This window comes from Hyperoodon ampullatus (genome assembly GCF_949752795.1).
Source record: "Hyperoodon ampullatus genome assembly, chromosome: 4".
In the NCBI taxonomy this organism is placed as follows: domain Eukaryota; kingdom Metazoa; phylum Chordata; class Mammalia; order Artiodactyla; family Ziphiidae; genus Hyperoodon; species Hyperoodon ampullatus.
The window spans coordinates 7,724,225-7,747,311 of NC_136917.1; positions in this window are offsets into that span (position 1 = coordinate 7,724,225).

Genomic DNA, 23,087 nt, shown 5'->3' on the forward strand with positions numbered 1-23,087 from the left:
AACAAATCAATGGACAAAGGATTAATCTCCAAAATATACAAACAGCTCATGCAGCTCAATATTAAAAAAAAAAAAAAATCCAATCAAAAATTGGGCAGAAGACCTAAATAGACATTTCTCCAAAGAAGACATACAGATGGCCAAGAGGCACATGAAAACCTGCTCACCATCACTAATTATTAGAGAAATGCAAATCAAAACTACAATGAGGTATCGCCTCACACCAGTCAGAATGGGCATCATCAGAAAATCTACAAACAACACATTCTGGAGAGGGTGTGGAGAAAAGGGAACCCTCTTGCACTGCTGGTGGGAATGTAAATTGATATAGCCACTATGGAGAACAGTATGGAGGTTTCTTAAAAAACTAAAAATAGAATTACCATATGACCCAGCAATCCCACTACTGGGCATATACCCAGAGAAAACCATAATTCAAAAAGACACATGCACCCCAATGTTCATTGCAGCACTACTTACAATAGTCAGGTCATGTAAGCAACCTAAATGCCCAGTGACAGATGAATGGATAATGATGTGGTACATATATACAATGGAATAGTACTCAGCCATAAAAAGGAACGAAACTGGGTCATTTGTAGAGATGTGGATGGACCTAGAGACTGTCATACAGAGTGAAGTAAGTCAGAAAGAGAAAAACAAATATCATATATTAACGCATATATGTGGAATCTAGAAAAATGGTACAGGTGAACTGGTTTGCAAGGCATAAATAGAGACACAGATGAAGAGAACAAATGTATCAACACCAAGGGGGAAAAGGGGGTGGTGGTGGTGGGATGAACTGGGAAGTTGGGTTGACATACATACACTAATATGTATAAAATAGATAACCAATAAGAACCTGCTGTATAAAAAATAAATAAAATTAAAAAATTCTTAAAGATATCAAAAATCTTAAAGGGACAATATCCCAAGAGATTTTTCATTTTCTTTTGAAATGAGGTAAAAGGAGTCTTTTTTCAAAGTCTTACCTCATCATTTGACAGCAATATCCAGAGATACCAATATACCTTGATCAAGCTGAGCAATAAAAAATATTCCCAGGTTTATGGAAAGAGGCATATTTGATGGACTCTTACTATATGAGTGCTTTAGACAAATAACATTGCATATAAGAGCAATACTGATTGAAACTTTTTTTTAAATAGTAAAACATCGGAAATGTAAAGAAGTAAAGTTCAATACAAATAATGACCTTACCTCCCACTTGAGACAATACTGTTATAATGGACACTTTTTAACACATTATAAAGCAATATCGATTTTTTTTAACACCTTAAGCTTGTTGAATTCGGGAAGATAAAATAAATTATACTTCAAACAAAAATTATTGGTGAAAACAGAAGAAATACTGACCCAGAATACTGATTTTTGTAAAGTTTAGATAATCTTCTAGTGACAAACTGTGGGCTATGTTAGAGATGTTTTCTGTAAATTAACTTCAGAGAATTTTTCTATAATTTTGCCCTTGTGCCTGTCCTTGGGTGAAACAACAGACTGAAGGAACCATATATGTAACCCAGCAAACTAATTTGTATTCACTTCTTTACACAACAAATATTAGAGTAGAGTACCAGCTATGTGTCAGGAATTTGAGGCTTCCTGCTGGGATTAAATAATACATGATGCATGGTTAAATATTCAGGAGTTACTATATTGTTTTTTTTTTTTTTTTTTTTTTTTTTTTTTTTTTTTTGTGGTATGCGGGCCTCTCACTGTTGTGGCCTCTCCCGTTGCGGAGCACAGGCTCCGGATGCGCAGGCTCAGCAGCCATGGCTCACGGGCCCAGCCGCTCCGCGGCATATGGGATCCTCCCAGACCGGGGCACGAACCCGTATCCCCTGCATCGGCAGGCGGACTCTCAACCACTGCGCCACCAGGGAGGCCCACTATATTGTTTTAAAAGTTGAAATAATAGTTAATATTACACATTAAGTAGAGCACATCTTTATAAGGGTGAAGAGTACAATATACAGTGAAGATGTAACTATGGTTTACCTATGGGCAAACTACTATAGTAACACAACACTTAGGGTCAAAACATCTGGGTATGCAGAGACAAACAGGTGTTAAGTAGCAAGGTGTTTTAACACAGTTCTCATTCTTTATGTGAATAAAATAATCAAAAGTGACATAAGAGAGCTGAACAAAAGAAAATTAATAAGAACTGAACTCTGTACTCTGGAAAAAAAAATAGTGCATTTTCTTTTCAAATATCCATGAAATAGTAATCAAATTTTGATCATATATTTGGCCACAAGGAAAAAATTAATTTTTTAAAATGAAAAGCATACAAATGACATTCAATGACTATAATCTAATTTTAAAAAGCAATAGATACTTATTTACAAAACAGACTTGCAGACATTGAAAACAAATTTAGGGTTACCAAAGGGAAAGGGTAGGGGGAAGGATAAATTAAGAGTTTGGAGGGGCTTCCCTGGTGGTGCAGTGGTTGAGAGTCCGCCTGCCGATGCAGGGGACACGGGTTTGTGCCCCGGTTCAGGAAGATCCCACATGACGCGGAGCGGCTGGGCCTGTGAGCCATGGCCGCTGAGCCTGCGCGTCCGGAGCCTGTGCTCTGCAACAGGAGAGGCCACAACAGTGAGAGGCCCGCGTACGGCAAAAAAAAAAAGAGTTTGGGATTAACAGATACTATATATAAAATACATAAACAATAAGGATCTACTGTATAGCACAGGGAACTATACTCAATATCTTGTAATAACCTATAGTGGAAAAGAATCTGAAAAAGAATATATATATATATATATATATATTATATATATTATATATATAATATATATATATAAAACTGAATCACTTTGCTATACACCTGAAACTAACAACATTGTAAATCAACTACAATTCTAAAAAGCAACAGAAATCAGAAGTAAAAACTATATCCAGACCCTCAGATATTTAAAAACACTCTCCTAAACAGACCCTCAGATATTTAAAAACACTCTCCTAAACTTCTTTTGAAGCAAGAAGTAAATAATCTCAATTGCTAAAAAAAAAAAAATCAGTGAGAATTACCCTTTGTTCCACAATTCATGGGATGTGATCAAAGAACACTAATTTGAAAGGATAAAATAGAATGAGGTCAATCACTGTTTTGTTTTTTGGTTGTTTTCATCATTACTAAGGAGAGGGGCAGATAGTAAAACAGAACCAGCCAGCCAAACTGACAAAGGGACACAGAGAAGTGGTCTGAGAAGACCCTGGTCATTATGTTGTCATCATCTTAACAGTGATGAGAAGGTGTGCTCTGGGCTCAGTGCCTGGAATCAGATTCTTTTTCTCCCACGTTCTAGCTGAGTGATCACGGGCAAATCTGCCCATCTTTAAACTGGTAATAATAAATACCTTCATGAGGTTTTCACAAAGGGTAAATAAGTTATTCAAGGCTAGACCAGTCCCCAGGACAAAGTTAATTCTCAATGAACATTAGCAAAATTCCAGTGAGGAGAATCGAAAAAATAGGAGGACAAAAGGTATCAAATACTACAAAAAGTCAAAGGGCATAAGAGTTAAGAGGATATCACTGGATTTGACTAGCGGATTGCCACTTGAAATTACAAGAATGCAATTCGAGAAGAGCAAGAGAAGTTAAAGATGATAGACTGCAGGAGCTTATTGTGTTCCCATGTAATGTTTTGGGGAAAAAATTGTCCAGGATGTCTAACAGGCATTTCTTAAAGATTAGTATATATGAATCATTTTGCAAAGCTATTTCAAGATGGAAAAAAAACAGATCATTCCACTGGCTTTCTCTCCTGTATCCTCTGTTGGCTACCTAAAGGCCCATGGGCATGACTCACTCAATCACAATCATGCCATATTCTTTGTTTAGTATAATTACTCCTTAATGTGTTTAACTATCTACTGAGCACCTATAACATATAACAGTGTCAGCCTTTATGTTAAAATTTAGAAATCAACACATATCAGTCTCAGAAGGCAAAACAGATCTGATTTTGAAGACAAACCAAAAATGCAAATATTTATGTAAAATATACTGATTTTTACATGTTGGCTCAAAAATACTGAGACCATACAAACCAACAAAATAAAAGGTTGAAAAATAAAATAAAATAAAAGGTTGAGTTCATAATTGATCACTGTGACAATTTAGCTCTTTATTTTTATTTTTTGACAATTTAGTTCTTGTTACCCAATCTCTTATTCTCATTTTTAATCTCTCTCAGTGTTTCCTGTAAAATTCATGTCTTTTTTTGGGGAAAAAAAAAAGCCTCTAAAGTACAAGAGATTTAGAAATAAAGGAAGTCAGAGAACAGTACTACCTGTCTGTAGGGCATTTATTTCATGTCCTTAGGTCATCCCATTTTATTTTCTTCTAGTTCTGAAAATACCATGCTGACCAGATTTCTGATTAAAGGTGGATTTGGACTGAGCAGAAATTTAGAGAACTATATATCAACTGACCAAAATCCTTTTCAGGAATGAAACTGAAGAAAGTACACTTTCCTTTTAGGTACAATTCTCAGAGGAGTGAAAGTATTTCTTCAGTATTTAGCAATCCCCCTATCTCTTAATTCCAGGAAATCCATTAAAAGACTTTTATAATTATGTATTATAGTTGAATAATTATTATATGCCAGGCATTAGGCTAAAGTGAATACTAGCGTAAAAAAAGAACTATTAGCCATCCTATTTTCAAAAGAGAAAGCAAGAACTCAAAGAAAATAAACAATTTACAATAGGTCACATAGCTATAACCAGAGGGGCTGAGATTAAAGCCCATAATTATGTGATAATTCTGTAAGGACTAAAGAAGATAAGTAGGTTGCAAACAACAAAAGACTGTGGAGTAAAGGACAAAAGAAGGAGAAAAGAGTAAAAGTAGCACATAGAAAGGGAGGCAGTGGCAATAATAGATATAACGTCCCACAACCAATAGTCCACCTTTACAGAATTCTGCTTGGTATTTCATCCTGCACAGGAAACAGGAGATGAGCTTTTGGAAGGTGCCTCTTAATAAGAATGATCTCTAACCCACCAAGGACAGCTGACAATAGAATCCAAAGAGATAGCTGAAAAATGTCTGATTGTTCCTGTGGCTTTTTTTTTTTTTTCCCCTCACTCACTGAGTAGGAAAAAAAAAAAAAAAAAAGCAGCTGGAAGAAAAAATAGGAAGATGTGTGCCATCTTTTCATCTTTGCTCCAAATGGGGAGGGGGAGGGCTCATTCATACATTCATTGGTAACATCCGCATACTTCCAAAACAGTTCTGGGATTCTCTTTTTTGATGGAATTATAGCATTGTTATTTCTTTAATGAGGTTCATATCAGAAATCTTTGTCAGAGAAAAATTTAGACAATAGCCCAAATGTGCCACAGTGAAGGCTGGATGACTAGATAAGGAAATAAGCTACACTATCATTTATGAAAAAGGGATGAAGAGAGATGCTGACCATTTTTGTAATTAGATTTCTTCATATTTGAATGTAAAGGTATAATCTTTGGATCTTAAAACATAAAAAAAATCAATTAATCAGATTATTTCCTTGGAAATAAATGAGATGCTGTGTAAATCAATACCAAAGTTACTTAGAAGTCAGGAAGTAAAAAGAACAGAGTGCTTCTCTACGGTTTTAATAAGCCATAGCTGGGATATCAATCCATCACTTGCCAAGGCTGCTAGAATTCATATGAAAATGTTCATAATGAATGGAATCAGTTGAGGAAAGAGGTGTCTGATGTCCATAGTACAGCCTGCCAGGTCATTCTGAGAAGGACAAAATGATTTAGCCAAGGATTTCCTATATTGCTGGAAAATGCATCACCAATCGTCACAGGCTTAATTGCAATTCTAATCTTTGGGCTATAGAATTCATCTGCTGCTGAGAAACTACTCTGCCATGTGTTTCTAAATCTTGTGACATTTAGCAGTGTTACAAAGGTTGCCAAATTTATAATAAATACTGAACTTCAAAAGAAGAGGTATTTTTTAGTCATTTCTTAGGTGTACAAATGCTATACAGAAAATAATTACGTACCTGACAACAATAATATGAGTAATGGAAATGGCTAACTAATTTGTTATTTATTTACTTCAACATTGATAATTTAGGAAAGATCATGTAGTCTTATACTTTTAAATCTAAATTTTTAATATATACTGTAGCCACGTGGGTGTATTATAGTCTGTCTGAGCACTGTAAACACAAATGTCTTTCAGGGTCCATACAGGTAAAGTCAAGGAGTAAAGTGAACCCTGCTGGAGAAAAAGCACATGGCCATCTTGGTCTACATTTTTGTCATCAATATTTTGACAGAGATACAGTGAAGGTAAAAATTTATATACTATACAAATATGATGATGAATGGTAAATAATGTTCAATACTAGTGTCAGAGACAAGAGGGAAGCATTTGGACTTTGGCAAAGTGAAGACCCCATATCTCACCAAAGGTGTCAGCTATTCCCCAGTCCTATCTTACCACTGCCTTTGAGAATTTAGGTTCAGAGCTGTCCAATCTTTTGATTTTTTATATTTTTGAAAATGTTTCTAAAATATCACGCTAAGACAAACAAAATGCATCTGTGAACTATGTTTAAGTCTAAGTCTGAGGAAGGATAGAGCACAGATAAGACAAAAATCATGCAGCTGTATGTGAATTGGTAAAGTCTGGGCAACACTCCCCACTATGGTTCTATTTAGATGTCTAGTTCATTCTCAAGTTCTTCTAGGTTGTGTGCTCAAGGGGGAGGGAGGGCAGGAATGAAGAGGGACATGCAGTCCAGGATTCAGGAAGATGGGCAGAATGGAATTACTGCAGTTGACTGTGTATACTTGGGTACTGGAATCAAATTTGCTGTTAACTGGCTTTATGACACTGTCTGACTCATTTAACATCTCTGTGCCAGTTTTCTCCTCTTTTGAATTAATGAGAATTACATTAGATAATGTCTAAAATCTTTTCTACCCTGAAACATCTAGAAGTAGGCAAACTATATCATAGCCCCTCAGTGACACCTAAGGAAGTTGTTAGTCATATTGTATCAAGCCTATAATTTATCTTCAAATCTTCTTTCATAATCCTTTTCACTGAGGTAATTTTCATTTTTAACAATTACCTTTATTTTTATACTTTTATGAGTTTAAAAAATTCTATGTGTGTGCCTTAGGAACAGGCAAACAGATTTAATCTCGTGTATCACGTCTAATATTAAAGTAGCTTCCTGGAGGACTGCATTCAAAAGGACTGTGGGAGTTCTAGAGGTGGTGCATAGTGTCATGCTTGATTAGCAATGTCTGCATAGGGGAGGGAGAATGATTTACAGTTTATATCAGAACTAGGTTTAAAAGTATTGATTCTGAATCCTAAGATTTCAAAATTACCTGAACCTTAGATTAAACGTCCAAGATTCATGGCTACTTTTCTCTATATATGTCTTCAAGAACTTTAGAAATAAAATTTTTTAGCCGAAATATCAACCTCCCTCATTTTTTTTTGGGGGGGGGTGGGGAGGGCACAGGGTGGTACCTTTTTTCTCAAATTATAAAATACATTATCAAAAACATCATTATTTAAGTTTTATTTCAAAATCCTGGTAATTCATAGGCAAAATATATAAAGTATATGTTGAATTAAAATTAAGCAAAATTAATTCTCCATATCTCAGTTGTATTCTCACTTAAGTATTTTCCAGCAAATCAGGAACACAGTTTATCTTACTCTTCACAACTTAGTTAAATATCAAGGAGAAGAGTGGTATGAAATATACTAGGCCTGTCAAAATTTAGCCACATTTAAGATTCTTATCAGGTCTTTTACACAGGTACATGAAACATAGAATCCAATGTGTATCATCATTGCAAAAGGATTGAATGTTCCAGAAATGTCAGAATTTAAAATGAAAGTAAGATCTTGAAATACTTAAAGGAGGAAAGAGTCTTGTTGCCCAGAAGTTTCAGCAGGGACTTACAGCTAAACATTTATTCAAGAAATAAACAAGAAGAGATAACTCTTCCAAATGCCATGATCTCTAGAGATACTTTTTTGAATAAGGTTCCTAAATTTGTTCCATTAAAAAAATATATTTCTATTAATAGTATGATGAGATTTTATTGTCTCAAGTAGATTTTTAAAGTTCTGATTTTAAAATGTCCGTATGTAGAATTTTAAAAAATAGTTTTATTATTTATAGTGCTTATTATTAAGTAGAATAGAAAAGGACTACCTAATAGATGTCTTATCACTTCCTTGGTGAAGAAACAATAATAATTTGGAATTTATTCTATTAATTTTCAGTAGATAACTGTGTGCCAATTTAGGGCTTTAAGATTCTGAACAAAATTGTTCTCTAAGATTAAGCATTATCTCCGCAAGTAACCTTCAGGAAGATACCGTTTCCTAAATTGAGGTAAATTCAAATTACCACTGGCTCTGAATTTCTGAATTAGTAAAGAATAAATTATCATGTAGTCATCTTACCACTCAAGTTCTTACTTATTAATAAACATATTTAAAAGAAAAGCAACAACTTTGGGGAAAAGGAAAGCCACACTTTGAAAGGTCAGGTTCTCAAAAACACTTTCCTCACAAAGGTTGCTCAGATGAACATTTTGTATCTCAATTAAATTTCTACCTGATCTTCAAAACCTGTCTTGTATGTTTGCTTTTCTCCCAAGAGCCAGAGACATGGCTTTTCCAATTACAGCCATGCTTGGAAATCCTTAAATCTCTAAATAAACCCTTCTCTGGATCCCATGGGAAGAATTTGTGTGGTTTGCACAACAACTTGAACTGACACAACAGTTAGGCTAAGAGAGCTGTCAATCCAGAGGCAAAGAAATCCATGTATTTTTCATGCTGCTGAAGAAAATCAGTCCAGCTATTCTGGGGGAAAAAAATCATGTTTCATTTCTCATTCTGGGCAATTCCCCATTGAAAGTAACATGTCTTCTATCTTTGAGAATCTTCTCACTAAAATTCCAAACATTTTTCCAATTTTCCAAATTTCTCTAAATTGTCATATGGCCTGAAAAAAATTCAACCTCTATAATTTCTCCATGCTAGGAAGTATCAGTATTTTAAATTTATGCAGGTCTTTTATCACCACGAGGTAATTATTACATTCATTATGGAAAAACACCAAGAACAATACCATAGGATGATAGGATTAGTCTTAGCCTTAAAAGGAATTGCATGCCCTGAAGCATGTCCTTAATTATTCAGAAGACCAAGTAATCATCTACATGGAATTTATCAATAAGTAATATGCCTCCCTTAACGCACTTTAACTGAACTCCCCTTTTTATAGTGAATCATCCACATTCAACACCATAAAAGCTTAAAGTTTTAACAAACTTTGATGGGGTATCAACAGCGAGAGCTCAGGCATGTGTCATTTTCTTTATTTACATTCTCCCTTTGGGTCCTCTCATCCAGTCTTAAATCTCTGAATACCAATTATGTGCGACTGTTGTCTCTCAAGTTTATTTCTCTAGCTTGGTGCTCTCCTCTGTACTCCATATCCATTCATTCAACTGCTAATTTGATATTTCCACTTGAATAGGCATCTAATGAACATTTTAAACTTCATGCTTCCAAAAGTCAACTATTACCTCCAAAAGTCAAATAAACTTCTCTAACAATTTATTTTTTCCATTGGGGTAAAAAAGGGCTACCATCTAGTCTATGGCACAGATTTTAAAATCTACAAATTGTCCCAGATTTCTTGCCTTCCCTCATTCTCTCCATGCAATCCTCCAGCAAGCCCTGTTTGTTCTACCTGTAAAATATAACTCCAAAGTGCCTACTTCTCTCCACCTCCACTGCTACCATGCTAGTCCAAACCACCACCATCTCTTGCCCAGCAAACTGCAGCAGTCTCTGAAATAGATCACCATCTTTATTCTTGCCCCTTCTCCAAACCATTTTGCAAGTAGTAGCCAGAGTAATCTTCTGAAACAGAGTATCATTGCATGTCACTAAGCTGAAAAAAAACCCATACTGACTTCACATTGCATTGAGAATAAAGTGCAAACTCTTTACCTAACAAGGCACTTATCATCTAATCCCTGCCTTATTCTTTGAATCCTCTGTTTTTTTTTTTTTTGTCATTCTCTCCCTTGAATACACACTTTAAAAGAGCAGAGACTTTCCTGACCAGTTTACCTTCAGCCCAGCCCTTAGAATAACGTGTGGTATATAGCAGACTCTGAACATATGTTTCTAAAAAGAATGACTCAGGTTTCCAAAATATGAATACAAATGTATGCATGAAATATGGGGGAGGGAGCAGTGTTGGTCATTAAAATAAGATCATATAATACACATTTCTGTACCTTTTTTCCCTCATGAAACAATAATTTGAGGGATTTTTTTTCTATTCAGACAATAAAGCTTTAGTTTCTTTTTGTCAATCATGTATGATATTGCATTAAACAACTCAAACATTTTTTCAGCCATAACCCTATTAATGGACATTTATTTTTTTCATTTTTTGCCACTGTGAATAATGTTGCTGTATCCTTGTACATAAAGATACATTTATATGTATCAATCAATGAGACTGACTTCCAAAATCAAGAGAGTTGGGTCAAAATTATATATTTTTGAATTTAAATAAATATTACCAAGAACAAAAGCTGTAGCTTTTTACATTTCAACAGTAAAATATGAGACTATCCTTTTCCCACATCCATTCCATTACTAAGATTTTAAGAAGTTGTTCTTGTATATTTTTTAATTTTTCAATTTTGAATTTTATTGTAATATAATTTATCTACAATATATTTATATGTATTTATAATACCAAAAATATTTTTGTTTTATACATTTAATTTGTTTTTTACTTTTTTTCCTGTTGTTTTTCTTTAGTTTTGCATTTTTACCCTTGATGCAGAAGGTTTTTCCACCGTGAGATTATGGATATAGTCTCCTATATATCTTGCAACATTTTTATTGTCCAATTGTTTAAATTTAAAGTTTTAATCCATATAGACTACACTTTTAAATGTAGTTGGAGATGGAGGGTCCAATATCATTTTATTCTAGAGCTGTTTTGACAATATCATCACTATCCTATTCCCATAGTGAGTTAAGCTATCATTTATATCATATGGTAGTTTATTGTATGTATATCATATGTCTCCTTTCTCAAATATTCTGGGATATATTCTTGTCCACTAATTTATTTGCCTTTTCCACATACTACTACCACACTGAATTGGTTGCAGTGACTTTATATTATCCTCTCATTGTTCTTGGGGTATTTGCCAGCATTTATGGTTCCATATAAATTTTAAGATTATCTTATACCAGTAAAAATCCATGTCGTACTCTAATAGGAATTGGATTTAATTTATGTAAATGTGGGGACAATTCATCTTTTCATGAGAAGCCTTCCCGGTTAAGAATATGGTTTTAATGAAATAATGCCACTTGCAGCAACATGATGGACACAGAGATTATCATACTAAGTGAAGACAGAGAAAGACAAATATCAGATGATATCGCTTATATGGGGAATCTAAAAAGATGATACAAATGAACTTATTTACAAAACAGAAACAGATTCACAGACTTAGAAGACAAACTTATGGTTACTAAAGGGGAGAGATGGGTGGGAGATAAATTAGGAGTTTGGGATTAACATATACACACTACTATAATTAAAAGAGATAATCAACAACGACCAACTGTATAGCACAGGGAACTCTACTCAATATTCTGTAATAACCTATGTGGGAAAAGAATCTGAAAAAGAATGGATGTATGCATATGTATAATTGAATTACTTTGCTGTATAACTGAAAATAACACAACATTGCAAATCAACTATATCCCAATATAAAATAAAAATTAAATTTAAAAAAAGAATATGATTTTCTTCTCCATTCACTAAGATTTTGTTTTATGACTTTCAAAAAGATTTTCTCACATAAATCTTATGTCATTTTTTTCCTGAATTTATTACTAAGTATTTTTCAGCGTACTTTTGCTGTAGTTGATTATTTCCAGTACAGATTTACCTGTATTATTCTAAGTATTGCTGCAGTAGGAAAAAATGGGTTTATTTATGATATTTCTTCTCCCCATTCATAGTACCCAATTTTTGTTGAATTCTGTAAGTTTTTATATTTTTTCTTGGTTTCTTGAATTTTATAGAAATACGACATATCAGAAAAAAGACAGAATTTTATTCTAGTTTTTCCAATGTTTATGCAAGAGTTACTAACTTTTATGAACTTTTAAGTCAATGAATAATAATGTTGATAATAAACATGCCTATCTTGTTCTTATTAAATTTAAATAGTTTTATTTTTAACAGTATTAATTTAATGTTAAATTAAAACTACAAATTTTACCTTTTTAGAATTTCAAATATTTGAGAAATGTGAAAAATTATTCATTTCATTAAAACACCTCAAACCCACTATATATCGTTCTCAACAACTACCATGATCTAATTGCAAATGTCTACATACTTTAGTCTTTGGAAAAGAGGTCTATATCATATTTTATTAGTATATTTTTTGGATAAATTACTTATATATAGGAGTTGCATGTGAAGAAATAACGTTGTTGAATTTTGTCAGATACATTTCATACATATTGATATAAACTGTCTACCTTAATGTGTTAATACAATGTACAATAATTATTTCTAGATATTAAAATAAACTTGCATTCCTTAAATAAACTCTACTTTATAACAGTCTATTATTCTTTGACACATTTCTGAACCATTTGCTAATATTTTATCAAGAATTCTGCTCAACATTTAGAATGAAAGTGATCTCTAGTTTCATCTTTATACCAGATGTTTATGTATTTATAGTTATTAAAGCAATTTTAGTTTTCACAAAATAAACTGGGAAACAATTCATCTTTATCTATGTCTTGGACTACTTTAAATGCCATTAGAATATTCTGATCTTTAAATCGAACTTAAACTCAGTGGTGAATCCATCAGGTCTTAATTATTGATCAACAGTAAATATCACTACACACTTATTAAATTGGCTGAAATTTAAAAGACTGACAGCATCAAATGTTGGCAAGGATGTAGAGAAATTGCAACTCTCATACAAAACTGGAGGGAATGTAAAATGGGTCAACCTAGTCAAAATAATTTGATAGTTTCTGGAAAAGTGAAACACGTGTCCACCATATAATCCAGATATTCTAATCCAATCCAAGAGAATGAAAACATATTCATGCAAAGATAAGTATGCAGATGATCACAGCAGATTACTTGTAACAGCCAAAAGCTGGAAACAAGCCATTGTCCATCACAAGATGAAAGGATAAACAAACTGGGATACAGGCATACAATGGAATACTACTTAGCAAAATAAAGGAATTAATTCCTGATACATGGAAAAGGATAAAGAAACTCAAAATAATTATGCAGATTTTAAAAAAACAGGTGAAATGATTACATACTGTATTATTTCATTTATATAAAATTATAGATAATGCAAACTAATCTATAGTTAAGGAAAGCGGATTAGTAGTTACCTGAGACAAGAGGGTCAGGGAGTGGGTAAGGAAGAGAGTACAGAGATGCACAAACTTTCATTATCATTGCTGCAGTGACATTTTCATATATATATAGAACATTCTCAAACTGTGCTCTTTAAATAGGTATAGTTTATCATATGTCACCTGTACGTCAATAAAGCTGTTTAAAAATTCCTAAAGTTCCTTCCTGGTCTGTAAAGTCATAAAGGATGAGTAACTTGTAGAGACTAAGAGTCAGAGTGAGGCTCTCTGAATCCAGCCTCTTGTTATCCCAGTCTCATCTTTACATCCATGGGACTGTCAAATACATGTCTGCCACAGGTGTCGAACAAAATCTTTATTGCTAAATCTTAAAAATTTCAATGATACATTATGAAATTAAAGGGCAAAACAAAATAAAAATATTAGCGCATACATAATACATAAAAATATGAATCAACTGGCACTTATTATGTATCACTTAGTATGACAGTAATTATATGCACTTGCACATATGTATCCTTAAATAAACTCAGTTAATAAAGAGCATGCATCAACACTCACTCCAAACAACCATACTTAATGATATCCTTAAGAATTAAAAGTCTGACTCTTGTCATTAGTTTTTAAAGCAGTGTCTATGAATTTGATTAATAAACTCTAGGTACTGATTACGCTATCTACTCGTGCATGCATTCGTCTACCAAAAACTCACTGTAATTCAGAAACATCATTAATGCTAATGGTCATTGCTGAAATTGAGGGTGTTGTTAATATCATGGCCATCAGCTTTAGCACATTAAAGATACTTCCTCACACTCCTCCCAGCTTCAGTGACTTAATTTTGTTTTGACAAAATGGGAAAGTATTTAATATGATCTTATTATGATGTATATAGCAGCAGCATTTGAAATAGCAAAGGAAAACCCTTTATTCTCTAAGAGAGGAATATATGAATAAGTTCCATAATTGTAGTACATAATGCAGCTATGGAAAAAATTATGTATATAAATATGAAAACTTTCCAAGTTACATTGTTAAGTGAAAAAGGAAATTAGAGAATAATCCTATTTTAAAAGATGAACAAAATCCCTCTATAATGTACATATAGCCTTATTTTAATACTAGAAAAAGTATGAAAAAGTGTTTACAGGGTTTCCCTAGTGGCGCAGTGGTTGAGAGTCCGCCTGCCGATGCAAGGGACACGGGTTCGTGCCCCGGTCCGGGAAAATCCCACATACCGCGGAGCGGCTGGGCCCATGAGCCATGGCCGCTGAGCCTGCGCATCCGGAGCCTGTGCTCCGCAACGGGAGAGGCCACAACAGTGAGAGGCCCGTGTACCGCAAAAAAAAAAAAAAAAAAGTGTTTACAAAACTGTCAACATCAGTTACCTTAAACTAGATTGCAAAAGCATGGGTAATTTTTTTCCTTATTATTATTACAAAGTATATATTTTGTTTTAATTTTTATAAAATCTGTAAAGAAATATTATCTCTCAAATACACTTAAAATTTGGAAAGTCCCAGAAGAAGACCTCCCCTGAAAGTAAAAATATCTATATGACATTATTCATTCAAATTAATAAAGTTAGTTCAAGGAATTGTCATATATTGAGAAGACATAGGTATGTTCTCTATTTCTTACAACACTGCAAAATAAGCATCATTATCTTCATTTTACAGGTGAGGAATTTAAGGTTCAAAGAAGATAAGTGTTATTCCCAAACATAGTGCATAATTACCAAATAGCATTAGTTAATTCACACTCAAGTCTGGCTCTAAATCTTGAGCTTTTGACTCTACAATATTACTTTCATATACTTATAGTCTATTTTAAAACACAGAGCATTCTAACACTTCAAATATTATAAAGGACTGAATATTATAGAGCAGACACTCTGCCTTTAGGAAACATTGTATCTTGAGAGAAAGAAGAAACAGTCACTATCTGAATAACATAGTACTCAGTGACCAAGTCGAAATGAAAGAAGCCACATCTATTTCATTCATCTCTGCTTATCTCCATGCCTTTCATACAGTGGATATTTAACAAACATTTGTTGAATAAATGATGTCTTTCACTGTGGAATATAAACGTATTAAAAAGTCTCAAAATATTCAAATGTGTTCTGCCCAAAGGGTATGCAGAGGCTGTGTCAATCCAATGTGGACAAAGCACAAACCATGAAGCATTTCTCTTCACTTAGAGCACTGATACCACTCCAGCAACACAACCTTATGCGCCCTCTTTTGACAACAAGAGGAGACACTTATGAACAGGCTGGTTGGGGGGATATGCGTTGTCCATGGTCCTGAAACTTGAGCTCTCTGGGTAAAGCTCACTGGCATCTTTAACTGTTTCTCATTTCAGACTCCCAGAAGCCACATGCCAATTTAATAAAGCTAACTGGCATTTAAAAACAGTTCTAAATATAAGTTATTAGGCCTGAAAATTGATTCAAATGAAAAAAATAAATTTACATGCATCTCCAGGGGTCTTTCATTCTCCTTAAAACAATTGTGCCTGTTTTCCAAACAGTAAGAGTTGGTATTAGATTACTCTCACAGGTCAGGTCACTTTCCATATGGCCTTCTCAGACTTTTATGGCCTTCTATGGTTGATAGTTTCATGCTCCTAAGAAAATTATTTTAAAACTTCTCGGATTCCCAAGCAAGAGGCTCTGCTGACATTGCATCTAATTGACTATCTCAAACAGGACTCAGAAAGACAATATAAAATGAGTTACCAATGGCTTTTTTCAGTAGGCATGATCCTACACCTTTCATTTGGTTATTTTATGTGTCAAAAAATGTGTATATACATATATATGTATACATATACATTCGCTGCTAAGAAGCAGCAAATTCGGGTATACCATAGGTCAATTGCCTCTTTGATTATCTGCTATCAGAATAATCAATATTTATAGTTTTAAACCTATTATATTTGAATTTACTCCCTCAACCTATGAATTCTGAATAAGAATTATATATAATATACATAACTTGTTAATGTAAAATTGGGAAAGACTACATTCATTCCTTCACTCATTCATTTAAATAAGTATTAAAAAACCTATTATTTATAAAGCAATGTGCCAGGCACTGAATTTTTAAAACATTCCAACATCTAGCAATTGCTTAAATACAATTATTTAAAATATCAACTGAAGTAACTATGAGCAGTATTTTGATTACTACATAGCAATCTGAAAAATCCACGTTTATAGAAGATTTCAGTGTCTTATTCAATATCTATTAAATACTAGATTTCCTATTTCACTGGTTGAACAAACAACTAAATGTTTTTACTTTTCAAAATCATAAATAAATTCTGACAAATGTAAAAGGTCATTAGCTGCACTGAAATCCTTAAGACCTGCTATGAAATGTGCTCTCGATGGGATATTAATTTCAGAGACATTCATTTCAGTTGATTACCCTTGAACAAGACATAAATGTTACAGGACCACTGCTGCCAAAGATATGTCTTGCTTTTAAAAGAGTAAGGAATTAAATGAACTGGCTTTTCTTTTTCTTTGCTTTTCTGCAAAAAAAAAAAAAAAAAAAAAAAAGGCTATAAAGATACTTTACTTCCAATTTTACTTAAAAATAAAAACAAGATTCTTAAATAATTAGACTCTCTTTGTCTTAGAAATTCTTTCATAAATTTTTCTTAAGCAATAATTAAGAACTTGCACAGAGAGTTACTTACGGAAGTGTGCTTGAAACACTGTTTATAATAGTAAATTAACTGGGAAAAAACTATTCCGTGGGAAAATATATTTTTATATAGTGCATATATCTCAGTCTCTGTACATGTTTTATTTAATATATACTATATATAAAATTCATTAATTACAACTGGGATAATTATGATATACTTATATATTTTATATTTATATCATTTATAACTTTCTGCAGCATGTCTTTACTGCTTCTACAATGAGAAAAACATTGTTTGAACTGAATTTTTTAAAAATTCAAAAATTTGATACTGAAGTTTTGTAAATTTTAAGCATCAAGCATGTATTTTATTAATTAGTCCTTCTCCATTTTATGAGCCTCATGAAATGCGAAGTTAATCTCACTCCCACAAATCTGTTTACTGGCTCCTGCCTTTATGCTTTCCCACCCCCTCCTCAACATGCATGCCAACAATATTTTATATATACCCTTGAAAAAGTGACTTCTTTTCTCTGAATCTCAGTTGTTCTTTGTTGTAAAATAAAGGCATTAGAGTAGCTTCTTTTTATACTTTAATATTTAATATTCTTATGATATTCTAGGAAGCATCCCTAATGTAACCCTCGCAGCCTTGGTTAGTTCAATATATAACTTCATTCCCATATAGATGAACTTAGTTTTCCATTAATCGAACAAAGCATACTCACTAGGCATACATTTTCTCTCCTAATACAGCCTAAACTTCTTAAAGCTCAGCACTTGGTAGTGCATATATATTGTTTTATCTCAACATCCCTCCTTTAGTCCATGTGATCTTCATGAAACTGTCAAGTCAGAGTGTTCATGTGACACAGGTCTGTCAATCATTATGCTCAAAGTCGTAGGTGTAAGTCTAGGATAGTGGGGAAGAAGAGTTCTTATGATCTATATTTTTATTGGTAGATGCTAAGTTGTAGCTGGACTTATCTGTCTACCTTTAATAGTAAACATTTTGTTGTATTAAGAAATAAAATAAATGTTATGTGAAATAAAAGCATTAAGGCCAAAGTGAAGCTAGAGCTGCTGGCCATCATTTTCCCTGGCTACATAAAGAAAGACCATTTGAAAAGCACAGCATGTGACCAACATAGAAGGTATCAAAATTGAGAGATGGAGGAAAGAAAGAAAAATGCTAATGACATTAGTTAAGCAGTTGGACTAAAATGAGAGTAGATCAATCCTACATCCTGGATTTCCCAGATATATGACACAATATATTTCCCTTCCTTATTTAAACTAGTCTTTGCTGGTTTCTGGGTCCTGCAATGAAAAGAATTCTGGTGTATAAAGAGCAGGAATTATCCATTTATGTGTGTTTTGGTTTGGTTTTTTTCTATTTTAAAGCTTTCCCCACCACCTATAATAAATTCTATACTATGGTATTCTCTGTATTTCCTGGCTTAAATACGTAAGAAAATGTTTTCAACCTTTCAAGTTTTATCTCCCTCCAGAATGTCTTTTTCAAAGTATTCAAAAGCTTAGTGAATAAATCCTAGAAACAAAGCAATACAGTAAGTCTCCTACATACAAACCGTAAAGATGCGAACATGCGTTCCATCCGTGTCAGGTGTGAGTGAAACTGCAGCCTGCCCTCCGTCTCCTATTGCTGACGATCCTTCAGCTCTACCATCTCCCACCTCCTCTCCCTCCTCCAGTCAGTAACTCTTCTTGCCTGTTCACTTGATGCCAGCCCCTCCCTGTATGCCAGCTGCTGTACTGTACTACTGTACTTTTCAAGGTACTCTACTGTAAGATTTAAAACGTTTTATTTTTGTGTTTGTTTTTTTAATGTATTATTTATGTGAAAAGTATTATAAACTTATTACAGTACAGTACTATGTAGCCGATTGTGTCAGTTGGGGACCTGGCCTAACTTTGTTGGACTTAACGAACAAATTGGACTTAACGAATGCGCTCCTGGAGTGGAACTCATTCATATGTAGGGGACTTACTGTATATCAGTTTGTAATACAAAACTTATATTTCTACTTTGGTGTCAAAGGTTAGCAGATACTCTGCTCATGGTAAACTGACACCAAGCCACAGAGGAAGGAAAACTGTTCTTTTCTATAAAATTACTGTAAGATCAGAACTGGACATGCTGGGCATTGTTTCAAATCCTCTCTGCCTCATCTCTTAAACCAGTCATCGATACAGTCACGGCCCTTCACCTCCAAACTGGACTGGGACCCTCTCACTTCCTGCCCCAGCTTCTCTAATGCCCTAGGCTGGGATGTCTGCAGCAACTTGGTCCTCACTGCAGAAACATAATCAGAAAGTTCAGAATTCACTCCTGAGACTGCTAAGTCAGTTAATTTGATAATAATCTCAAAACTATTATACTCACCATGCCTAACCATGCTGACTTGACAGAAGGCTACTGGTATGGCCTTCTAAACATCTACTGGACGTGAACAGTCATTTCAAAAAGCCACCTTACCATTTCTACAAATTGTTGATGGATTTTTTTCTTTTCCTGAATTGGCTGACTAACGTGATCCTCTAGAAACAAGCCATTACGCAATGGCTCAACTTAGCCACTGATACTTCAATTTTACTTTACATTTCTCTTCCTTCAAAGGTTTACTTGTAAAGAAATCAGTAATTAAAATATCACACAAATAGGGGCTTCCCTGGTGGCGCAGTGGTTGAGAGTCCGCCTGCCGATGCAGGGGACACAGGTTCGTGCCCCGGTCCGGGAGGATCCCACATGCTGCCGAGCGGCTGGGCCCGTGTGCCACGGCTGCTGAGCCTGCGCGTCCGGAGCCTGTGCTCCACAACGGGAGAGGCCACAATGGTGAGAGGCCCACATACCCACCCCCCCCAAAAAAAAAAGGAAAAAAAAATCACACAAATAAATGAATGTAATGTTGTGATAAGTCTTAGGAAGGAAAAATATAGAGTGCTTTAGGGGCTTAAGATAGGAGACATAGTTTAACCTAGATACCAGGAAAAGATTCCCAGAGGAAATGTCATTCAAGCAGACCAAAAGGATGAGATTAAGTTAACTAAGAGAATTTAGGACCAGCGGAAAGAGAGGCATATGGGAAAATATGGACAAAGCTCTGTGGTTGGAGTGAGCATGGAAAGCAGACATAGCTAAAGGAAGATCAGTGTGAATGGAGTGAAGAAAGTGAAGAAAGTCTTCACCATATGAGGTCTGTAGACCTTGTTAAGGTTTTCATCTTTATTCTGAGAACAGAGGAAAACAATGAAAGGTTTTTAAGCAAAGTTTGGTGTGAGAAGACAGGATTGTAGTAGTTGTTAAGTTATTTCCTTGGTCAAAGTCTACCTTCATTTTACCAAGACTTCACTTTATCAAGACTCTTAACCCCATGCAACTGTGAAGATAAATCTTTTCTTATTTTACTGGATGGACCAAGGAACAATTTTTTCTTAAATATGAAGGCACTTATATGCACAAAGATATCTAAACTTACATATACTCACACACAATATTTCACACACAGATAATCTTAACTCTCATCTTTTAGCTCATTTTTTTAAAAATATGACAATATGTAACCACCTCTATGATTATCAAAATTTTGGATCAACATTACCTATTTCACAGTCTTATGACAGAAAGCGTGTATGGTTTAAGGCCTAAAATTAAAGTCCAATGTTATGTGCTACCTTGACATCTGGGAGAAACCAGGATGGCTTCATCTGGCCTAACTCCAAGTTTCCCTCTCCATTCTGCTCCTGTGGGTAAGGTCCCCTAGCTAAACAACTTTCCTTACCAAGGGAACCAGGCACAGCCCCTGCTTATCCTTAAGTAGCATATTTCAGTTCCCTGCCATCCCATGAAATTATTCAAACATGCCAACCACATCCTCCTGCTGGAACAAGAGGTCACCTCACCCTCTTGATGCTACAAATCTTGCTGCTCACAGCCCCTGGTTGTTCATTCTGTTCCTAAATACAATCCCTATGTGGCCCTGCATGGCACAGTATCGTCCTTCCTATATATGTGACTAATTAACTGCTGTCAATCTCTTCTGTCCAGTGTTGGGTGTCATGTGTTCAGCCACTGCCATAGCCCAATGGTGGAATCTCTCTGTCATAAACAAGGTGAATAGGAGATGATTAAAGAAGCATGTGAATAAAAAAGCCAACATGTGAAAGTGTTGTGAAAGATATTAAGTACTTTACAAATATAAAATCAGAACTTTAAATTAAGCTAAGACTCCTCATTTTTGCCTGTCAAATTGCCCTATGTTTATTTTACAGATGAAGAAACTGAGGCCATAGAAACAAAGTTGTTTTCCTAAGTTCATGCAATTACTAAGTTTTATGGTTAGATTTAAAACTTTTGGTCATTTGAATCCAAAGCTCATATTCTTCCTATTATGTCATATCACAATCATTTGTCCCCCTTCAAATGTAAAGTATATACAATGAAAATAATTAACATTTCTACTTTAAGAAAAACATAAATAACAACCATGTGATTTTCTTTAAAATGTTCATATTATACCCAGCACATCCACCCACAAACACAGGCAAACACCTCATAAAAAAGCTCTCACATATCTCTGGTTAATCCATCACTAATGTCCTTTGACACACACACACACAGACATACTTGACCACCACTGCCACCTCCATCACATACGCTTGCATTTAGTATTAGCACTTCTAAAAGGAAGGAGAAATTCATCTTTGGTCAAGCAACACAACCAGGGAGAATGTTCCATCATAATATTTCAACTGCCAAACAATACATTCTATCACTACTGTTACAGTATTTAAATTTCCACATGGCACCATTTATTTGGTAACTTCTAACATGGCCCACTATCACAGAAAGATATCTGAAGGAATGCAGTATAGCCCAGTTCCTTGAGAAAGGATCGATAAACAAACATGATCAGTGTTTACACTTGCCTCAGTTCTGAAATATGCACAATAAACACAGATGAGAATATCCAGAACCCAGTGTTGAGAAAAACATCTTAGAGGAACAAAGAAGTGGTGTGTTTCAACCTGTTAAAAAGATGAATTCATAAAATCTCTTAATCTCTTAACACAGAGTTTAAGATGTAGAAATTACTCAACATACAGTGCATGTTAGATATTAGGATTCAAAGGAAAATCTGATGCTGCCTTATGTAGTCTTCAAAGCACAATAAGTATTTTGCATGTTTAACACTACATAATACTCATGCAATGAAACACTTGCAGCTATCTTCATATTGAATTTATTCTTAAATCAGTAAATGGATTTTCCCATATAAAGTTATTTACTTATGATTAGTAAGAAGTAACAACAAAATTTTCAAAACCCAAATCAGCAAACTAGAGATTTTCATTCTCAAAAGTCAGCTTAGGCTTCTCTCTATAAGAGGAAACACCCACACAAACATGCACACACCCACACACACCGTGCTTAATATGTAATCTAGCTATGCTCTGTACATTTTACCATCCTAAATTTAATTTACTTTGCTCAGGAAAATTTCAGCAAGGAAAAGGACAGCTGTTGGAAAGGGAGTAGGTATTCGATTTAAGTTTACAAGCATTTATTGAGTGTCTATTCTCTGCCAGGAACCTGTTACACTTTGAAGATAAATGGTAAATTAAATGCACACACACAGTCCCTCTTACAGAGTTTGTATGTGGCAAAAAAACAGACTCTCCTACAACACTATTATTTTATTCTGCTCGTTTGTTCATAGGACTTACTTTTTATTTGTATTTATCTGTCTGCTTATTTGTTTGTAATTTGGGTTCTCCAACATCAGCTGATACACCCATGAAGAAAGGACTCATGTCTACTTCATTCACCACTGTAAATCTTGCCCCTAATAGATGTCTGGCATGTTAGACAAGTAATTGACTATGTTTGGGGT